Source organism: Symphalangus syndactylus, chromosome 6 (genome assembly GCF_028878055.3).
Source record: "Symphalangus syndactylus isolate Jambi chromosome 6, NHGRI_mSymSyn1-v2.1_pri, whole genome shotgun sequence".
In the NCBI taxonomy this organism is placed as follows: Eukaryota; Metazoa; Chordata; class Mammalia; order Primates; family Hylobatidae; genus Symphalangus; species Symphalangus syndactylus.
In genome coordinates this window covers 68629339-68649229 of record NC_072428.2, presented here as the reverse complement: position 1 = coordinate 68649229, position 19891 = coordinate 68629339, and the positions used below count along the sequence as shown (strand labels likewise).

Here is a 19891-nt window from a genome sequence, read left to right as displayed (position 1 = left end):
TGCAGCCCCAGTGCAGGATCCACTGGGAGAAGCCAGCTGGGCTCCTGAGTCTGGTGGAGATGTGGAGAACCTTTATGCCTAGCTCAGGGATTGTAAATACACCAATCAGCACCCTGTGTCTAGCTCAGGGTCTGTGAATGCACCAATCGACACTCTGTATCTAGCTGCTCTGGTGGGGCCTTGGAGAACCTTTATGTCTAGCTCAAGGATTGTAAATACACCAAGCAGCACTCTGTATCTAGCTCAAGGTTTGCAGACACACCAATCAGCACCCTGTGTCTAGCTCAGGGTTTGTGAGTGCACCAATCGTATCTAGCTGCTCTGGTGGGGCCTTGGAGAACCTTTGTGTCCACACTCTGTATCTAACTGATCTGATGGGGATGTGGAGGACCTTTATGTCTAGCTCAGGGATGGTAAACTCACCAATCAGTGCCCTGTCAGAACAGACCACTTGGCTCTACCAATCAGCAGGATGTGGGTGGGGCCAGATAAGAGAATAAAAGCAGGCTGCCCGAGCCAGCAGTGGCAACCCGCTGGGGTCCCCTTCCACACTGTGGAAGCTTTGTTCTTTCACTGTTTGCAATAAATCTTGCTACTGCTCACTCTTTGGGTCCATGCTGCTTTTATGAGCTGTAACACTCACCGCGAAGGTCTGCAGCTTCACTCCTGAAGCCAGCGAGACCACGAGCCCACCGGGAGGAACGAACAACTCCAGATGCGCTACCTTAAGAGCTGTAACACTCACTGCAAGGGTCTGTGGCTTCATTCTTGAAGTCAGTGAGACCAAGAACCCACCAATTCCGGACACACCAGCACTTTGGGAGGTCAAGGCTGGTGGATCACTGGAGCCCAGGAGATTGAGACTAGCCTGGGCAACGTGGCAAAGCCCCATCTCTATCAAAAATATGTGCATACAAAAATTAGCCAGGCAGATTGGCACATGCCTATAGTCCCAGCTACTTGGGAGGCTGAGGTGGGAAGATCACTTGAGCCTTGGAGATGGAGGTTGCGGTGAGCCGAGATCACACCACTGCACCCCAGCCTGGGCAACAGAGAGAGACCCTGTCTCAAAATTTTATAGACAAGGAAATTAAATTTTATTTAATTAATTTATTAAAATGTAATTTCCTTATCTATAAAATGATGTATAATATCTAATATATTTGATATTATAGCATATCATAATCTATCAATCCTATAATATTAAATTATATGCTATATCATATTACAATATAATAAATAGTGTACAATGTATAATATATAATGGTGGATTATAATAGTTTACTTCATTGGGTTATTGTGGGAAATAAAATAAGGTAATTCATGTAAGGCTTTAAAAATGCTCTCTAGCATACAAGCGCTCAATAAACATTATCCATTATTAGGCTTCGAGCAGTTTTTTTTTTTTTTTTTTTTTGAGACAGTGCCTTGCTCTGTCACCCAGGCTGCAGTGCAGTGGCACAATCATGGCTCACTACAGCCTCGATGTCTGGAACTCAAACTATTCTTCCACCTCAGCCTCCCAAGTAGCTGGGACCACAGGTACATGGCACCATGTCCAGCTAATTTTTAATTTTTCGTAGAGATGGGGGTTACACTATGTTGCCCAGACTGGTCTCAAACTCCTGAGCTCAAGAGATCCTCCTGCCTTAGCCTCCCAAGTTCTGGGATTATAAGCATGAGTCACTTCACCTAGCCGATTATTAGTTTTTATTCCTACCATCATTCTGTACCTTCCACAATGTCTAATACAATTCTGGGCACAGAGTAAGTATTTAATAAATATTCTTGTCTGAATATTATTGAAAAATAATAATATATTAGATGGCTAATCTGGTAGAGGAAAATCAGAAAACTGATTCAAAGGAGTATTGACTGATCTGAATATTCAATTGACAGAAATCAGGAAATAATTTGGGAAGCAAAGACACCCACAAATTATTCCATTGTATATAGATCAAATATCATAAGAAACAGGAAAATCACAATCATTAGGTAATTTTATTTTGTTTTATGAAAATATTTGATTGTTAAATTAATATGTACTATTAGTAAAGTTGAAATTTCAGAAATAGGGAGAGATAATATCACCTCTATCCTTATACCTCACTATCCACACTGCTGAGAGGTACCTCCTATGCAAAGTTTCTTGCCTGATCTTCCCTAAATTTGTTTTTTAAAATAATTTAAACTTTTATTTTATTTTAGATTCAGAGGCGATACGGTTAAGCCTTGTGTCTCCACCCAAATCTCATATTGAACTGTAATCCCTAGGCGTTGAGGTGATTGGTTCCTGGGAGCATTTTCCCCCATGCTGTTCTCATGATAGTGAGTGAGTTCTCACAAGATCCGATGGTTTTAGAAGGCAGTTCTCCCTGCTCTTGGTCACTCTGTCTCCCCTGCCACCATGTAAGACTTGCCTCTTCCCCTTCTGCCATGATTGTAAGGTTCCTGAGCCCTCTCCAGCCATGGGGAACTGTGAATCAATTAAACCTCTTTTCTTTATAAATTACCTGGTCTCAGGTATGTCTTTCTAGCAGTGAGAAAATGAACTGATAGACAACAGGGTACATGTACAGGTTTGTTTTATGGGTATATTGCTTAATGCTAAGGTTTGGAGTACGATTAATCCCATCACCCAAGTGGTGATCATAGTACCCAATAGTTAATGATCTTCCCTAAATTTTCTATGTGTGTAGTTACTTGCCTTTCTAATCCTCCATTTCCTCATCTTAAGAAATACCAACTCCTTCGCAGAAGTGTTCTAAAATTTATAAAGCACACAATAATTTCATCCTAGGTTGATCTGAAAACAGCAGAATTTTGTAGTCGTGGAAGCAAAAGAGAGGATATTTGTCAGAGTACTTTCAAGGTGAATCAGAGATTAATTCCCTTGAAGTTTTTAAGTCCCAAATGTATCTTTCACTAAAGATTGTTACAGAGTTTGCCTTTTCCTAAATATATTTAAATGACTGCAATATTCAAACAGGAAGTTGTGGATAAATTAGCTTTTAAAAATGTTTAAGAAAAAATAATATGTGCATTTATAATCATTCATCACAGTGTCAGCTCACCAAATTTAAAGCACATTGTTTGGCAATCAGAAAAGCTGATGAACAAATTGAAAAAAAGTAATTACAGAAAAAGTCAATGAATAAGCAATTACTGAAGAATAAATTACCCAAAAAAGGTAGATTAGAAAGTACAGCATGGAAAAAAAAAAAAAAGTACAGCATGGAGAGCATACCTTTGTGCACAGGATGAGCCTCTGCAGTGTCATTGTCCAGCACTTGCCCTCTGAGCAAGAAGAACCTAGTTACCTTCCCTAGCATCCTTACTCACTGGCAATATACAACAGGCAGAAAACACCTCTTCTCACCACTGCTTTCCTATCATAATTGCATGTGTTTTATGGCAGGAGGAAAGGATGCAAACCCATTGTCTTAGTACAGATTAGAGATACTCATACCTCTTAAACATTTTTAACTGCCAAATGTAGTAGAATGGGGATTTAAAAATGAGTATCGAACTTAAAATATCTTGATGGAAATAGATCATCTAGCTAGTAAATATGACAAAGTTCTTAAAGTTGAAGGAACAAGGCATTCATGATAGTCTAAGCAAGAAGTTGAAAATTTTTGAAATTTTAAACATAACCCAATAGTTTGAAAAATTATTTGGGGATTTGGTATCAAATCAACAAATATCTCTGTTTTCATAACATTGAAGTCAATGGTTTTCAAAAACTTTTAATAAATGTTTTATTTTGGAATAATTTTATTCACAAAAATGTTGCAAAGATAGAGCACAGAGTTTCCATATACCTTTCACCCACTTTCAGCTAACACTAATATTACCATATACATTTGTCAAAACTAAGAAACCAACACTGGTAAATTACTATTAGTTAAACTCCTGGCTGTATTTGAATTTCACCAGCTTTCCACTAATGTTCTTTTTGTGTTCTAAGATCCAATCCAGAATACTACACTGCATTTAGAAGCTGTCAGGTTTTAATCTTATCTTTTTCCCTCTAGAAATCTAACTACAACAGACAACTTCCTTCACTATTTCATAAGGTACAGTTCAGAGCAGCTTCTATAGGTTGCCAGAATCTCTGTTTGCGAAGAGATAAATTCAGTGTGCTGATGAGTTTTGTCTGAAGTTCTCCATGTAATTCTGGTCTCGAGGTGAACTGATTATTTTAGCATTGGGAAAACAGGCTAACGGTGTCAAGAAATATTCTGAGACAGGTCAGTTTATATTATAGTAATATGGATTTGAAGATTTTTTTATTTCTATGGCTCTCACTCATTAATATTCTTCCTAAATCAACACCATCAGTGAAAATTAATATATTTTCAGCTAGGTTCAGTAAAAGAAAAGCCATGATTACATTTTTGTTGTTATTATGGTTATGCATTATGATATTTCCTTAGGGGGAAATAACATTTTAAACAAATCTGATCAATCATGTTATTCTCAATCAGATTCTTATTGTTCTTATTGATTCTTATTGTTCATACTTTCCAATAAAGAGCTCTAATGAGAGAGAATCAAACCTAGACCCTTGAGATCCAGAAGACTGTCATAAAAGCCAGCCAAAAGCAAAAAAGTAAAAAATAAATAAAAATAAAAACTTTAAAGTCTTCAGCCTCAACTTAAAAATTCATAAGTTTTCCATTCTACTCCATGATATGTTTATATTTGTTTTCATATAGAATTAATGTTTTAAATTACTTACCAACCAGTTAAGACTGATGACTTCTTTCACATTGATGTTCATCACTGGTATGGATGTCCCTGTTTGACAACCAGAGGCCTGTTGATAGAAGTCCGTGTTAGGCAAGGTACTCCTTATTGTTACCTCAATTAAACTTTTCAGCCAAATCCCTGTCCAAAAATACCGTGATATCCACACAGGAAAAAGAAATGTCAGGCTCAAACCAGGCCTGAAGTCCTCACTCTTCTATATATAGTTTTTTTCTGTCAGCAGTGTCCTCCCCTCTTCCTTCACTTACCCAGCTACTGAGTACAGTGAAGAGGTTAATGACCCAGGCATTGGAGTCAGGGAGGCTGGTTATCTGGGTGTGTTCTAGACCAACACCCACAGTACTTTTTACCTGGTGGTTGTGGTATTTAAAGTTCTAGCACTGCCATTTATTAGCCAAATGAACTTGAACAAAAATCTTGCTAAGCCATAGTTTCCTACTCTGTACAATTGAGATTTATAATTGAAATTTAAGACTGATTAGGAGAACTAAATGATATGAGGTATGTAAAGCAGTTAGCGAATTGACTGACTCAGAAAGAGCTCAATCATTTTACTATTATATGTTAAGACCCAGTTCAATGTCACTTCCTCTCTTTTCCAAGATGAGTTAGTATTTTTCTTCTTTGGATTTCTTTGCATTCTTATTTTTTAAAAAAAATATATAAAAAGCAATGTCACAGTAAAATCACCATATGCTTTTAAGTAATAAAAGATTATAAAACAGCAAGTGCAGCATGTGTGTGCATTAACAACATTAATGATGAAATGTTTTCTTTTGGCACCTTTATTTTTCAAATTTTTTACAATAAATATGCATTAATCTTATAATCTAAAATAAAGAAAGCAATGTAATATTGTTCAAACCATCCACATTAAATTCATTTTATCAAAGATATGTACATAGTCCTATTTCCTGTCACTCCTACCACTGAATCCTCATCCCTAGGGGATATCATTTTCAAAACTTTTCATTGATTCTCGTACTATATACCTTCATATTTCTAAATAACATGACTATGTTATCACTCACTTTTACCATTTTAAACATCTATTGTCTTTCTACTATGGAGGACAGAGACTTCATTCTTGCATTACTACCCAATTTCCCAATATTTTGTTCATCTTCCCAAAATAGTTATATTATACAATTTTTAATTAAACCATCATTTATTTTTTATTGTAACAATGTAAATATAATTTATAGCTAAACTATGTAGTTTAGTATGACTATTTTGTACACATTTAGTCCTCTGAAGTTAACTGTTTAATGACTTGTTTAAAAGTGATGTCCCTATTAATGCTTTTTCTCAAAATCTCCCATAAAAGAGTCAATCACCTCTCGATAGCATATACAATCAATAATCTATCCACTTTTTCTCTACATCCTTCCAAACTCCTTGTCCTCCAGCCTCACTCAGGACTGCGCCCCTCTTTAGGCCTTTGTTATACTCAGTTGTGTTCCCCAAAAATTCACATGTTGAAGCCCTAACCCCACATTCTTAAATATATGACATTATTTGGAGATAGCATCTTTCCAGAGGTAATTAAATTAAAATGAGGCCATAAGGGTGGCCCTAGTCCAATCACACTGGTTTCCTTCCAAGAGAAGGAGAAAGCACATACAAGCAGACACCAGGGCCGTCTGTGCTTAAAGGGACAGCCAAGTGAAGAGACAAGAAGAGGGGCTTCGAGGACGCCAACCCTGCTGGCGCCTTGAGGACTTCCCACCTCCAAAACTGTGAGAAAAGATATTTCTGTTGTTTAAGTTACCCGGTGTGTGTTATTTTGTTATGGCAGCCCTAGCAAACTAAGACAGCAACCCTAGTAGTCAATGAGGACTCTTTTTTCTGAACTCCTTCCTTTCTTAATTTATTCCTTCATTTTTACTAATATTCTGATTGTTTTATAACAGGTGCACAGGAGATAATGTATGTCTGATAATTCCTTTATTTTACTATATAATTTAACTGAGTTACTAGATGTAGGATTCTCGATGGAAATAATTGGTCTTCAGGAAGTCTCCATTGCCTACTAGCTTCCAGAGTTGGTTTTGGGAAGTTCGAAGCTATTCTTGATTCATTCGCTCTCTCTCTCTCTCTCTGTCTCTCACACACACACACACTCTCTCTCTCTCTCTCTCTTTCAAATGTGTTCTTTATTCCAGGTGTTCTGAAATTTCACAATGATATATGTGCCTTACTGGTGATCCTTCATCTTTTGCAGTGTTAGGTACTTGATAGGCTCTTTTAATCTGGAAATACATGTCCTTGATTACTGGGAAACTTTAACTTTCTTTTTTCCCAGTCCTCGCCTCTGGTGTCTCTAGGCTTCTGCATAGAAATCTCCTGCATTTTGGACCTCCTGGAATGATCCTCCAATTTACTTCTATTTTTTCCACCTGTTTTCCATCTATTTGTTATTTCTTTCTTCGACATTTATTCAGCTTTCTCTTTCAATCCTTCTATGTAATTATTTTATTTGTTTCATTCTAATTTCCAAAAGCTCTCTCTTAATCTCTTAGTGTCTTTCTGGATACTGATATGATTTTTTAGTGGATTTGACAGCTTCCTTCTGTCTCCGAAGTGTCAATTACAGTTTTTTATTTTAAGCTTTCTTGTTCTTCTAACTTTGTATGTTTCCTCCAAGTAAATTTTATGTTCATTTTTCTGACTTTTATTTTAGTACCTGTAATTATACACATGTATAGGGTTTCTTGATCATTGATTTAGATTTAAAAGGAGGCCTTAAATAATTGATTTGCACCTTGGTGTATGTGATATGTGGGGTAATAAGGCAGAGACCCAAATGTTTTCTGGAAAGCCTCCAAATATTAGCATCTGTAGATATTTTCTACTGGGCCAATTTTTTGTTACTGTTCAGAGGGAAAGCAGTTGATAGTCTCACTGCTCAACATGTAGACTTTTTTCTTAATCCTAGTGCAGTGATTCATCCTCACCTATGCATTTATAAACATCCCTCCCACCATGCTGGGGAAGGGATGGCAATCTGTCTGCACAGAGATGGGGAGGAGGATTTTGGAGGCAAATTGCTCTTTTTACATGCTTTCAACTAATCCTCCTCTTTCAACAAAAATTTCAACATTTTTTCCAAAATAAAACAAAAACTAAAGCCTTTAATTTTATGAGCTGTTTAAATATAGCAATGTGGAAGGGGGTGGAGCCAAGATGGCCGAATAGGAACACCTCCAGTCTACAGCTCCCAGCCTGAGCAACACAGAAGACGGGTGATTTCTGCATTTCCGTTTGAGGTACCGGGTTCATCTCACTAGGGAGTGCCAAACAGTGGGTGCAGGACAGTCGGTGCAGCGCACAGTGCACGAGCTGAAGCAGGGGGAGACATTGCCATACTTGGGAAGTGCAAGGGGTCAGGGAGTTCCCTTTCCTAGTCAAAGAAAGGGGTAACAGATGGCACCTGGAAAATCAGGTCAGTCCCACCCTAATACTGCGCTTTTCCAATGGGCCTGGAAAACGGCACACCAGGAGACTGTGTCCCGCACCTGGCTCAGAGGGTCCTATGCCCATGGAGTCTTGCCAATTGTTAGCACAGCAGTCTGAGATCAAACTGCAAGGCTGCAGCAAGGCTGGGGGAGGGGCGCCCACCATTTCCTAGGCTTGCTTAGGTAAACAAAGCAGCCAGGAAGCTCGAACTGGGTGGAGCCCACCACAGCTCAAGGAGGCCTGCCTGCCTCTGTAGGCTCCACCTCTGGGGGCAGGGCACAGACAAACAAATATTCAGCAGGAACCTCTGCAGACTTAAATGTCCCTGTCTGACTGACAGCTTTGAAGAGAGGAGTGTTTCTCCCAGCACGCAGCTGGAGATCAGAGAACGGACAGGCTGCCTCCTAAAGTGGGTCCCTGACCCCTGAGCAGCCTAACTGGGAGGCACCCCCCAGTAGGGACAGACTGACTCCTCACTCGGCCAGGTACTCCTCTGAGACAAAACTTCCAGAGGAACTATCAGACAGCTGAATTTGTGGTCTCACGAAAATCCGCTCTTCTGCAGCCACTGCTGCTGACACCCAGCCAAACAGGGTCTGGAGTGGACCTCTAGCAAACCCCAACAGACCTGCAGCTGAGGGTCCTGTCTGGTAGAAGGAAAACTAACAAACAGAAAGGACATCCACACCAAAAAGCCATCTATACATCACCATCATCAAAGACTAAAAGTAGATAAAACCACAAAGATGGGGAAAAAACAAAGCAGAAAAACTAGAAACTCTAAAAAGCAGAGCACCTCTCCTCCTCCAAAGGAACACATTTCCTCACCAGCAACGAAACAAAGCTGGATGGAGAATGACTTTGACGAGTTAAGAGAAGAAGGCTTCAGACAATCAAACTACTCTGAGCTAAGGGAGGAAATTCAAAACAATAGCAAAGAAGTTAAAAACTTTGAAAAAAAATTAGACGAATGGATAACTAGAATAACCAATGGAGAGAACGGCTTAAAGGGGCTGATGGAGCTCAAAGCCAAGTTTCGAGAACTACGCGAAGATTGCAGAAGCCTCGGCAGCCGATGTGATCAACTGGAAGAAAGGGTATCAGTGATGGAAGATGAAATGAATGAAATGAAGCAAGAAGGGAAGTTTAGAGAAAAAAGAATAAAAAGAAATGAACAAAGCCTCCAAGAAATTTGGGACTATGTGAAAAGACCAAACCTACGTCTGATTGGTGTACCTGAAAATCACGGGGAGAATGGAACCAAGTTGGAAAACACTCTGCAAGATATTATCCAGGAGAACTTCCCCAATCTAGCAAGGCAGGCCAACATTCAGATTCAGGAAATACAGAGAATGCCACAAAGATACTCCTCGAGAAGAGCAACTCCAAGACACATAATTGTCAGATTCACCAAAGTTGAAATGAAGGAAAAAATGCTAAGGGCAGCCAGAGAGAAAGGTCGGGTTACCCACAAAGGGAAGCCCATCAGACTAACAGCTGATCTCTTGGCAGAAACTCTACAAGCCAGAAAAGAGTGGAGGCCGATATTCAACATTCTTAAAGAAAAGAATTTTCAACCCAGAATTTCATATCCAGCCAAACTAAGCTTCATAAGTGAAGGAGAAATAAAATACTTTACAGACAAGCAAATGCTGAGTGATTTTGTCACCACCAGGCCTGCCCTAAAAGAGCTCCTGAAGGAAGCACTAAACATGGAAAGGAACAACTGGTACCAGCCACTGCAAAAACATGCCAAATTGTAAAGACCATCGAGGCTAGGAAGAAACTGCATCAACTAACAAGCAAAATAACCAACTAACATCATAATGGCAGGATCAAATTCACACATAACAATATTAACTTTAAATGTAAATGGGCTAAATGATCCAATTAAAAGACACAGACCGGCAAATTGGACAAGGAGTCAAGACCCATCAGTGTGCTGTATTCAGGAAACCCATCTCACGTGCAGAGACACACATAGACTCAAAATAAAGGGATGGAGGAAGATCTATCAAGCAAATGGAAAACAAAAAAAGGCAGGGGTTGCAATCCTAGTTTCTGATAAAATAGACTTTAAACCAACAAAGATCAAAATAGACAAAGAAGGCCATTACATAATGGTAAATGGATCAATTCAACAAGAAGAGCTAACTATCCTAAATATATATGCACCCAACACAGGAGCACCCAGATTCATAAAGCAAATCCTGAGTGACCTAAAAAGGGACTTAAACTCCCACACAATAATAATGGGAGATTTTAACACCCCACTCTCAACATAAGATAGATCAATGAGACAGAAAGTTAACAAGGATATCCAGGAATTGAACTCAGCTCTGCACAAAGTGGACCTAATAGACATCTACAGAACTCTCCACCACAAATCAACAGAATATACATTTTTTTCAGCACCACACCACACCTATTCCAAAATTGACCACATAGTTGGAAGTAAAGCTCTCCTCAGCAAATGTAAAAGAACAGAAATTATAAAAAACTGTCTCTCAGACCACAGTGCAATCAAACTAGAACTCAGGATTAAGAAACTCATTCAAAACCGCTCAACTACATGGAAACTGAACAACCTGCTCCTGAATGACTACTGGGTACATAACGAAATGAAGGCAGAAATAAAGATGTTCTTTGAAACCAACAAGAACAACGACACAACACACCAGAATCTCTGGGACACATTCAAAGCAGTGTGTAGAGGGAAATTTATAGCACTAAATGCCCACAAGAGAAAGCAGGAAAGATCTAAAATTGACGCCCCAACATCACAATTAAAAGAACTAGAGAAGCAAGAGCAAACACATTCAACAGCTAGCAGAAGGCAATAAATAACTAAGATCAGAGCAGAACTAAAGGAGATGCAGACTTAAAAAACCCCTTCAAAAAATTAATGAATCCAGGAGCTGGTTTTTTGAAAAGATCAACAAAATTGATAGACTGCTAGCAAGACTAATAAAGAAGAAAAGTGAGAAGAACAAAATAGATGCAATCAAAAATGAAAAAGGGGGTATCACCACTGATCCCACAGAAATACAATCTCCCATCAGAGAATACTAGAAACACCTCTATGCAAATAAACTAGAAAATCTAGAATAAATGGATAAATTCCTCGACAAATACACCCTCCCAAGACTAAACCAGGAAGAAGTTGAATCTCTGAATAGAACAATTACAGGCTCTGAAATTGTGGCAATAATCAATAGCTTACCAACGAAAAAGAGTCCAGGACCTGATATATTCACAGCCGAATTCTACCAGAGGTACAAGGAGGAACTGGTACCATGCCTTCTGAAACTATTCCAATCAATAGAAAAAGAGGGAATCCTCCCTAACACATTTTATGAGGCCAGCGTCGTCCTGATACCAAAGCCTGGCAGAGACATAACCGAAAAAGAGAATTTCAGACCAATACCCTTGATGAATATTGATGCAAAAATCATCAATAAAATACCTGCAAACTGAACCCAGCAGCACATCAAAAAGCTTATACACCATGATCAAGTGGGTTTCATCCCTGGGATGCAAGGCTGGTTCAACATACGCATATCAGTAAATGTAATCCAGCATATAAACAGAACCAAAGACAAAAACCACATGATTATCTCAATAGATGCAGAAAAGGCCTTTGACAAAATTCAACAACGCTTCATGCTAAAAACTCTTAATAAATTAGGTATTGATGGGACATATCTCAAAATAATAAGAGCTATCTATAACAAACCCATAGCCAATATCATACTGAATGGGAAAAACTGGAAGCACTCCCTTTGAAAACTGGCACAAGACAGGGATGCCCTCTCTTACCACTCCTATTCAACATAGTGTTGGAAGTTCTGGCCAGGGCAATCAGGCAGGAGAAGGAAATAAACGGTATTCAATTAGGAAAAGAGGAAGTCAAATTGTCCCTGTTTGCAGACGACATGATTGGATATCTAGAAAACCCCATTGTCTCAGCCCAAAATCTCCTTAAGCTGATTAGCAACTTCAGCAAAGTCTCAGGATACAAAATCAATGTACAAAAATCACAAGCATTCTTGTACACCAATACCAGAAAACAGAGAGCCAAATCATGAGTGAACTCCCATTCACAACTGCTTCAAAGAGAATAAAATACCTAGGAATCCAACTTATAAGGGATGTGAAGGACCTCTTCAAGGAGAACTACAAACCACTTCTCAATGAAATAAAAGAGGATACAAATAAATGGAAGAACATTCCATGCTCGTGGGTTGGAAGAATCAATATCTTGAAAATGGCCATACTGCCCAAGGTAATTTATAGATTCAATGCCATCCCCATCAAGCTACCAATGACTTTCTTCACAGAATTGGAAAAAACTACTTTAAAGTTCATACGGAACCAAAAAAGAGCCCACATCACCAAGTCAATCCTAAGCCAAAAGAACAAAGCTGGAGGCATCACGCTACCTGACTTCAAACTATTCTACAAGGCCACAGTAACCAAAATAGCATGGTACTGGTACCACAACAGACACATAAATCAACGGAACAGAACAGAGCCCTCAGAAATAATGCCACATATCTACAACTATCTGATCTTTGACAAACCTGACAAAAACAAGCAATGGGGAAAGGATTCCCTCTTTAATAAATGGTGCTGGGAAACTGGCTAGCCATATGTAGAAAGCTGAAACTGGATCCCTTCCTTACACCTTATACAAAAATTAATTCAAGATGGATTAAAGACTTACATCTTAGACCTAAAACCATTAAAACCCTACAAGAAAACCTAGGTGATACCATTCAGGACATAGGCATGGGCATGGACTTCATGTCTAAAACACCAAAAGCAATGGCAACAAAAGCCAAAATTGACAAATGGAATCTAATTAAAGAACTTTTGCACAGCAAAAGAAACTACCATCAGAGTGAATAGGCAACCTACAGAATGGGAGAAAATTTTTGGATCCTACCCATCTGACAAAGGGCTAATATCCAGAATCTACAATGAACTCCAACAAATTTACAAGACAAAAACAAACAACCCCATCAAAAAATGGGCAAAGGACATGAACAGACACTTCTCAAAAGAAGACATTTATGCAGCCAAAAAACACATGAAAAAATGCTCATCATCGCTGGACATCAGAGAAATGCAAATCAAAACCACAATGAGATACCATCTCACACCAGTTAGAATGGCCAGCATTAAAAAGTCAGGAAACAACAGGTGCTGGAAAGGATGTGGAGAAATAGGAACACTTTTACACTGTTGGAGGGACTGTAAACTAGTTCAACCGTCGTGGAGGTCAGTGTGGCGATTCCTCAGGGATCTAGAACTAGAAATACCATTTGACCCAGCCATCCCATTACTGGGTATATACCCAAAGGACTATAAATCATGCTGCTATAAAGACACATGCACACGTATGTTTACTGTGGCAGTATTCACAATAGCAAAGAGTTGGAACCAACCCACATGTCCAACAACGATAGGCTGGATTAAGAAAATGTGGCACATATACACCATGGAATATTATGCAGCCATAAAAAAATGATGAGTTCATGTCCTTTGTAGGGACATGGATGAAACTGGAAAACATCATTCTCAGTAAACTATCGCAAGGACAAAAAACCAAACACCTCATGTTCTCACTCATAGGTGGGAATTGAACAATGAGAACTCATGGACACAGGAAGGGGAACATCACACTCCAGGGACTGTTTTGGGGTGTGGGGAAGGGGGCGGGACAGCATTAGGAGATATACCTAATGCTAAATGACGAGTTAATGGGTGCAACAAAACAACATGGCACATGTATACATATGTAACAAACCTGCACATTGTGCACATGTACCCTAAAACCTAAAGTATAATAATAAAAAAATTAAAAAAAAATATATATATATAGCAATGTGAAATTCAATGTGTCTTGTTGGCATATCTTCACAGGCATTGTGTACCAACTTTCTCTGATATTATATAATATGTACTTATCTGAGTCTAGCCTCTTTCACTCTGTATATTCTTCTTAAAAATCATCAGTGTTCCTTTTTATTGCTGAATAGGATTCCATTGTATGAACATATCATATTTTATTTGTCAATTCATCTATTGATGAGCATTTGGGTGGTTTTCAGTGTTTAATTTTACACTGTTGGTGGGACTGTAAACTAGTTCAACCATTGTGGAAGTCAGTGTGGTGATTCCTCAGGGATCTAGAACTAGAAATACCATTTGACCCAGCCATCCCATTACTGAGTATATACCCAAAGGATTATAAATCATGCTGCTATAAAGACACATGCACACGTATGTTTATTGTGGCAGTATTCACAATAGCAAAGATTTGGAACCAACCCACATGTCCAATAACAATAGACTGGATTAAGAAAATGTGGCACATATACACCATGGAATACCACGAAGAAGTTATGAATAAACTATGAATAAAGTTCCTATGACCATTTGCATTCCATTTGTTGAAAAAAACTTTACTTTCCAAATTGAATGACATTAGCCAATTTGTCAAAAATCAATTGACATGTGGATATAGTTCTGAACTTTCTATTCTGTTCCATTGATCCATATTTCTGTTCTTATGTTAGATAATACCACACTATCTCAATTACTGAAGCTTTCTACTAATCCTTGAAATAGATTAGTGTAAAAGGAAGTTTTTTCTTTTAAAAATGTGTTTTACTGGCTAGCTATATGTAGAAAGCTGAAACTGGATCCCTTCCTCATACCGTATACAAAAATTAATTCAAGATGGATTAAAGACTTACATGTTAGACCTAAAACCATAAAAACCCTAGAAGAAAACCTAGGTAATACCATTCAGGACATAGGCATGGGCAAGGACTTCATGTCTAAAATACCAAAAGCAATGGCAACAAAAGCCAAAATTGACAAATGGGATCTAATTAAACTAAAGAGCTTCTGCACAGCAAAAGAAACTACATCAGAGTGAACAGGCAACCTACAGAATGGGAGAAAATTTTTGCAATCTACTCATCTGACAAAGGGCTAACATCCAGAATCTACAATGAACTCAAACAAATTTACAAGAAAAAAACAAACAACCCCATCAAAAAGTGGGCAAAGGACATGAACAGACACTTCTCAAAAGAAGACATTTATGCAGCCAAAAAACATATGAAAAAATGCTCATCATCACTGGACATCAGAGAAATGCAAATCAAAACCACAATCAGATACCATCTCACACCAGTTAGAATGGCCATCATTAAAAAGTCAGGAAACAACAGGTGCTGGAGAGGATGTGGAGAAATAGGAACACTTTTACACTGTTGGTGGGACTGTAAACTAGCTCAACCATTGTGGAAGTCAGTGTGGCGATTCCTCAGGGATCTTGAACTAGAAATACCATTTGACCCAGCCATCCCATTACTGGGTATATACCCAAAGGATAAATCATGCTGCTATAAAGACACATGCACATGTATGTTTATTGTGGCACTATTCACAATAGCAAAGACTTGGAACCAACCCAAATGTCCAACAACGAGAGACTGGATTAAGAAAATGTGGCACATATACACCATGGAATACTATGCAGCCATAAAAAATGATGGGTTCATGTCCTTTGTAGGGACATGGATGAAAATGGAAATAATCATTCTCAGTAAACTATCGCAAGGACAAAAAACCAAACACTGCATGTTCTCACTCATAGGTGGGAATTGAACAATGAGAACACATGGAAACAGGAAGGGGAACATTACACTCTGGGGACTGTTGTGGGGTGGGGAGACTGGGGAGGGATAGCATTAGGAGATATACCTAATGCTAAATGACGAGTTAATGGGTGCAGCAAAACAACATGGTACATGTATACATATGTAACAAACCTGCACATTTTGCACATGTACTCTAAAACTTAAAGTATAATAATAATAAAAAAAAGAGTTCCCCCAAAAAAATGTGTTTTAGCAGTTCTACATCCATTGAATTTTCATATATATTTTGGAAACAACTCAACTTTTACCAAAAAAAAAAATGCTGGGATTTTAATTGGGCTTATATTTAATCTATAGCTGAATTTGGGGAGAATTATTATTTTAACAATATTCAGGTTTTTAATCTATGAACCTGGTATATCCCTCCATTTAATTAGATTTTTCAAAAATTTAATTGACCAATGTTTTCTGGTTTTGAGTATACAAGTATCACATATTTTGTAAATCTTTCACATGTGTTTAAGGCAGCTATTTACAGTTTTTATGTATGTCTGCTAATCAAGTTTGTTAATTACATGACTCAAATCTATCTATTAACTCTTTTGTCTATAACGATTGGAGATTTGTCTGTTTTTCTTTGTAAGTTCATGAAGTTTTGCATTATATACTTTGAGGCTGTGGTGTCATTTAACAAGAATTTAATATTTTTCATCTTCCTGTGATAATTAAATTTTTATCATTATAAAGTAATTGCCTAACTTTGGTAATGCTTTTTGTATTAATGTCTATTTTACCTGATTCTACTATAATTGCATTAGTTTCCTTTCTGGTTTGTCTTTTTTCATTCTTTCTATTTCCTTATGTTTTAGATGTGTCCTCTTAAAAAATCATGTGGGTAGGCAACCTCCAATGATCTCTGCCTCCTGATTTACTTCTCTTATGTAATATCCTTCCCTTGAATATAGACTGGACTTAAACTGACTCACTTCTAATGAACTAAATATGAAGGAAGTGATTAGGTTATAAAAAGACTGTGGCTTGTGCTTTAAGTGTTCTCTCTTACTCTCTTTTGGATTGCTTGCCCTGGGGAAAGCCAGCTGTCTATGGTAAGATAGCACTGTGAGTTTCACTTGAGTAACCTGGAAGATCTTCTGAGGCTAGTAAGTCCTTCTGAGGTCCTTCAAAAAGGATTCATTCACAGTTGAGCATTGAGATGACTGTACCTGTCAACACATGGATTGAAGACTTGTGAGACACCCTGACCAAGAACCATCTGCAAAGACATTCCCAGATTCTTGGCCCACAGAAACTGTAAAGTAAAAATGTATGTTGCTTTTAACCACTACATTTTTGGGCAGTTTTTATGTAGCAATCATTATCTAATACATGCTTGTACTTGGATTGTTTTAATCCACTCTGACAATTTTTTGCTTTGAACTGTAATATTTTGTTCAATTATAGAGAATAACAATTTTTTATATATTTTGGATTTATTTCTACTATTCTATTTTGTGCTTTCTACTTATCTCGCCTGGATGACTTTTTTTCTTACACTTTTTGGTTTTCTTACACTTTTTGGTTTCTCTTGAATTCTTCTGGTATTTTTTTCTTATTTTAGTCCCTGTTTTAATTTGGAAGTAATGTGTTTTATTTCTACTTTGTGTTTGAAATGGTTACTGCAGTAATTAGAAGAGGCATACTTCTCAAAGTTTAAAATTAATCATTTTTTTTCACCTGCTAAGAAATACAAAAGCCATAAAACACCTTAATTCCATTCACAATTTCTCCAACTTATATAATATTATAATGTACTTAACCTTTATTTTCGAATCCCCAATATTTTATTATACTCTTTTTTTTTTTTTTTTTCTTTTTTTTGAGATGGAGTGTCGCTCTTTTGCCCAGGGTGGAGTGAAGTGGCAGGATCTCGGCTCACTGCAATCTCTGCCCCCCGAGTGCAAGCGATTCTCCTGCCTTAGTCTCCCAAGTAGCTGAGATTACACGTACCCGCCACCATGCCCAGATAATTTTTTTGTATTTTTAGTAGAGACGGGGTTTTGTCATGTTGGCCAGGCTGGTCTCAAACTCCTGACCTCAGGTGATCTACCCGCCTCGGCCTCCCAAAGTGCTAGGATTACAGGCCTGAGCCACTGTGCTCAGCCTTTATTATACTTTATAAGCAGTGCTTGTTTAGACTTAGTCACAAATTTACTACTTTGCTTTTGCTTCTTGCAGTTACATTTGAGAAGAATTTTCTTCTGCCTTAAAAATATCCTTAAGAATTTTTTTATAGAGAGTTATTGCTGGTAAACTTAAGTTTTGTTTGTCTGAAAATTCCTTTGTTCCATTCTTGTTTTTCAGACATAGAATTCTAGGACAACAGTTATTTTCTCTCAATACATTGAACATATTATTCTAGCATCTGTGGTGGCTTCTGCAAAATCAACTCTTCTTGTATTATTACTTTGGAAGTAGTCTATCATTTCTCCCTGCCTGCTTTTAAAATGCTCTCTTTTTCTTTATTTCCCTTGGTTTAAATATAATGTACCCAGCTTTTTAAAAGTCCTACTTGTTATTTATTGGACTTAAAAAATGTGGATTGATCTTTTATTTCTGCTGGAAATTTCTCAGCCTAAACTCATTCCAATATTGCTTCTGTTCCTCCCTTTCCTCCTCTTGGAACCCTGGTGATATGTATGTTGGATTGTCTTACTCCAACATCCATGTCTCCTTGCTTCGCTTTTAAATATTCCATCTCGCTGCTTCATAATAGTTTCAGATATTTCTTTAGAACCATATTCTACTTTACTAATTTTTTATTCTTCTCTCTATAATATGCTACAAAGCCACCTGTGCTATTTAAACTATTCCCAATATGGTCATTGATGCTATTCCTTATTCACTATACATGTTTTTAAACTTTTTTTCTTTAAGCATATTAGAGAGTTATTTTATAATTTGGATCTGATTATTTTATTATGTGATGATTTTATAAAATTTTGTTTGCTGTTCTTTAACACTGGTTCTTATTCACAGTACCTCATTTCCTAGTGAATTTAGTTCATTTTCATAAGCTTATTTTTCTTAGAGTTTTATGCATGAAAATCATTTGAGACCTGGAAAAGGTGAATACTGCCGAGTTTGATTTGCCTTTGATTTGCCAAATGTTGCCAATACTTGACCACTCTGATTTAAATATGTGGCTGGGTTTCTTTTGAACCAGATGGTGAGATTATAGATTGAAAATCTCGGCAAGTGCTATGTTAGGTTTCTCAATTTTCGCACTGTCATTTTTCATTTGGAGCTCATTTTATTGTTATTAAAAGACCATTGTTTCTTGAGGACACTAGGAAAGATTTTATTGGTTTGTTTTGGCTCATCCTTACACTGAAGAGGTCCTTACACTCCCGAGGACCTAGTTTTGCCAGAGAAATCTACTTGATTTCCTGCCTTTGGCAGGCATCAGGCTTGGTTTCCTGTCTCTTTCACTCCATGAGTCCGTGAAAACCGAAATACAAGCTTACATGGTTTGGCAATTGTCCTTAGAGTGAACGCCAGCTGCAGAGCACTAAGAATAGCAATTAGTTCTTTGAGTTTCCATTCTTTATCAATGCCTGATCTGAGAATTGCTTACTTCCCCGAGAGCTTATTAATACTTTAAACTTATTTTTAATATCTTATCCAGAATTTTTTAGGATATTTCAGCAGGAGGGTTGATCCATAAAATTGGCCTCCTGTATAACCAACCAATAGGAGCAGTCCTGCTGCTGCCCATAACACAGTATCTATCAATGTTGAATATATTTGCTTGTGTTTCTTTCTTCCTTAATAGGCTTAGAGCTTCTCGAAGACAGAGACTGTTTTTCATTTCAGTGCCTGGATTCTAACATGGATGGATATATATATATATACATATATAAAATCTTAGTAGATTCTATATCAAATCACATTTTATTGTCCTTTATAGATTACTTATAAAG

The 19891-nt window shown here is 37.6% G+C and overlaps 1 long non-coding RNA gene across 4 annotated transcripts in view; it reads right to left on the bottom strand.

Annotated features, from left to right (window-relative positions):
* The window catches only part of LOC134736905 (uncharacterized), a 503219-nt gene that overhangs the window by 153652 nt on the left and 329676 nt on the right, over positions 1 to 19891 (bottom strand). For all 4 annotated transcript variants that reach the window (XR_010121382.1, XR_010121380.1, XR_010121381.1 and 1 more), the window contains one exon: positions 4745 to 4822. This is a non-coding gene — a long non-coding RNA (uncharacterized lncRNA). The remainder of the gene's footprint in view (positions 1 to 4744; positions 4823 to 19891) is intronic.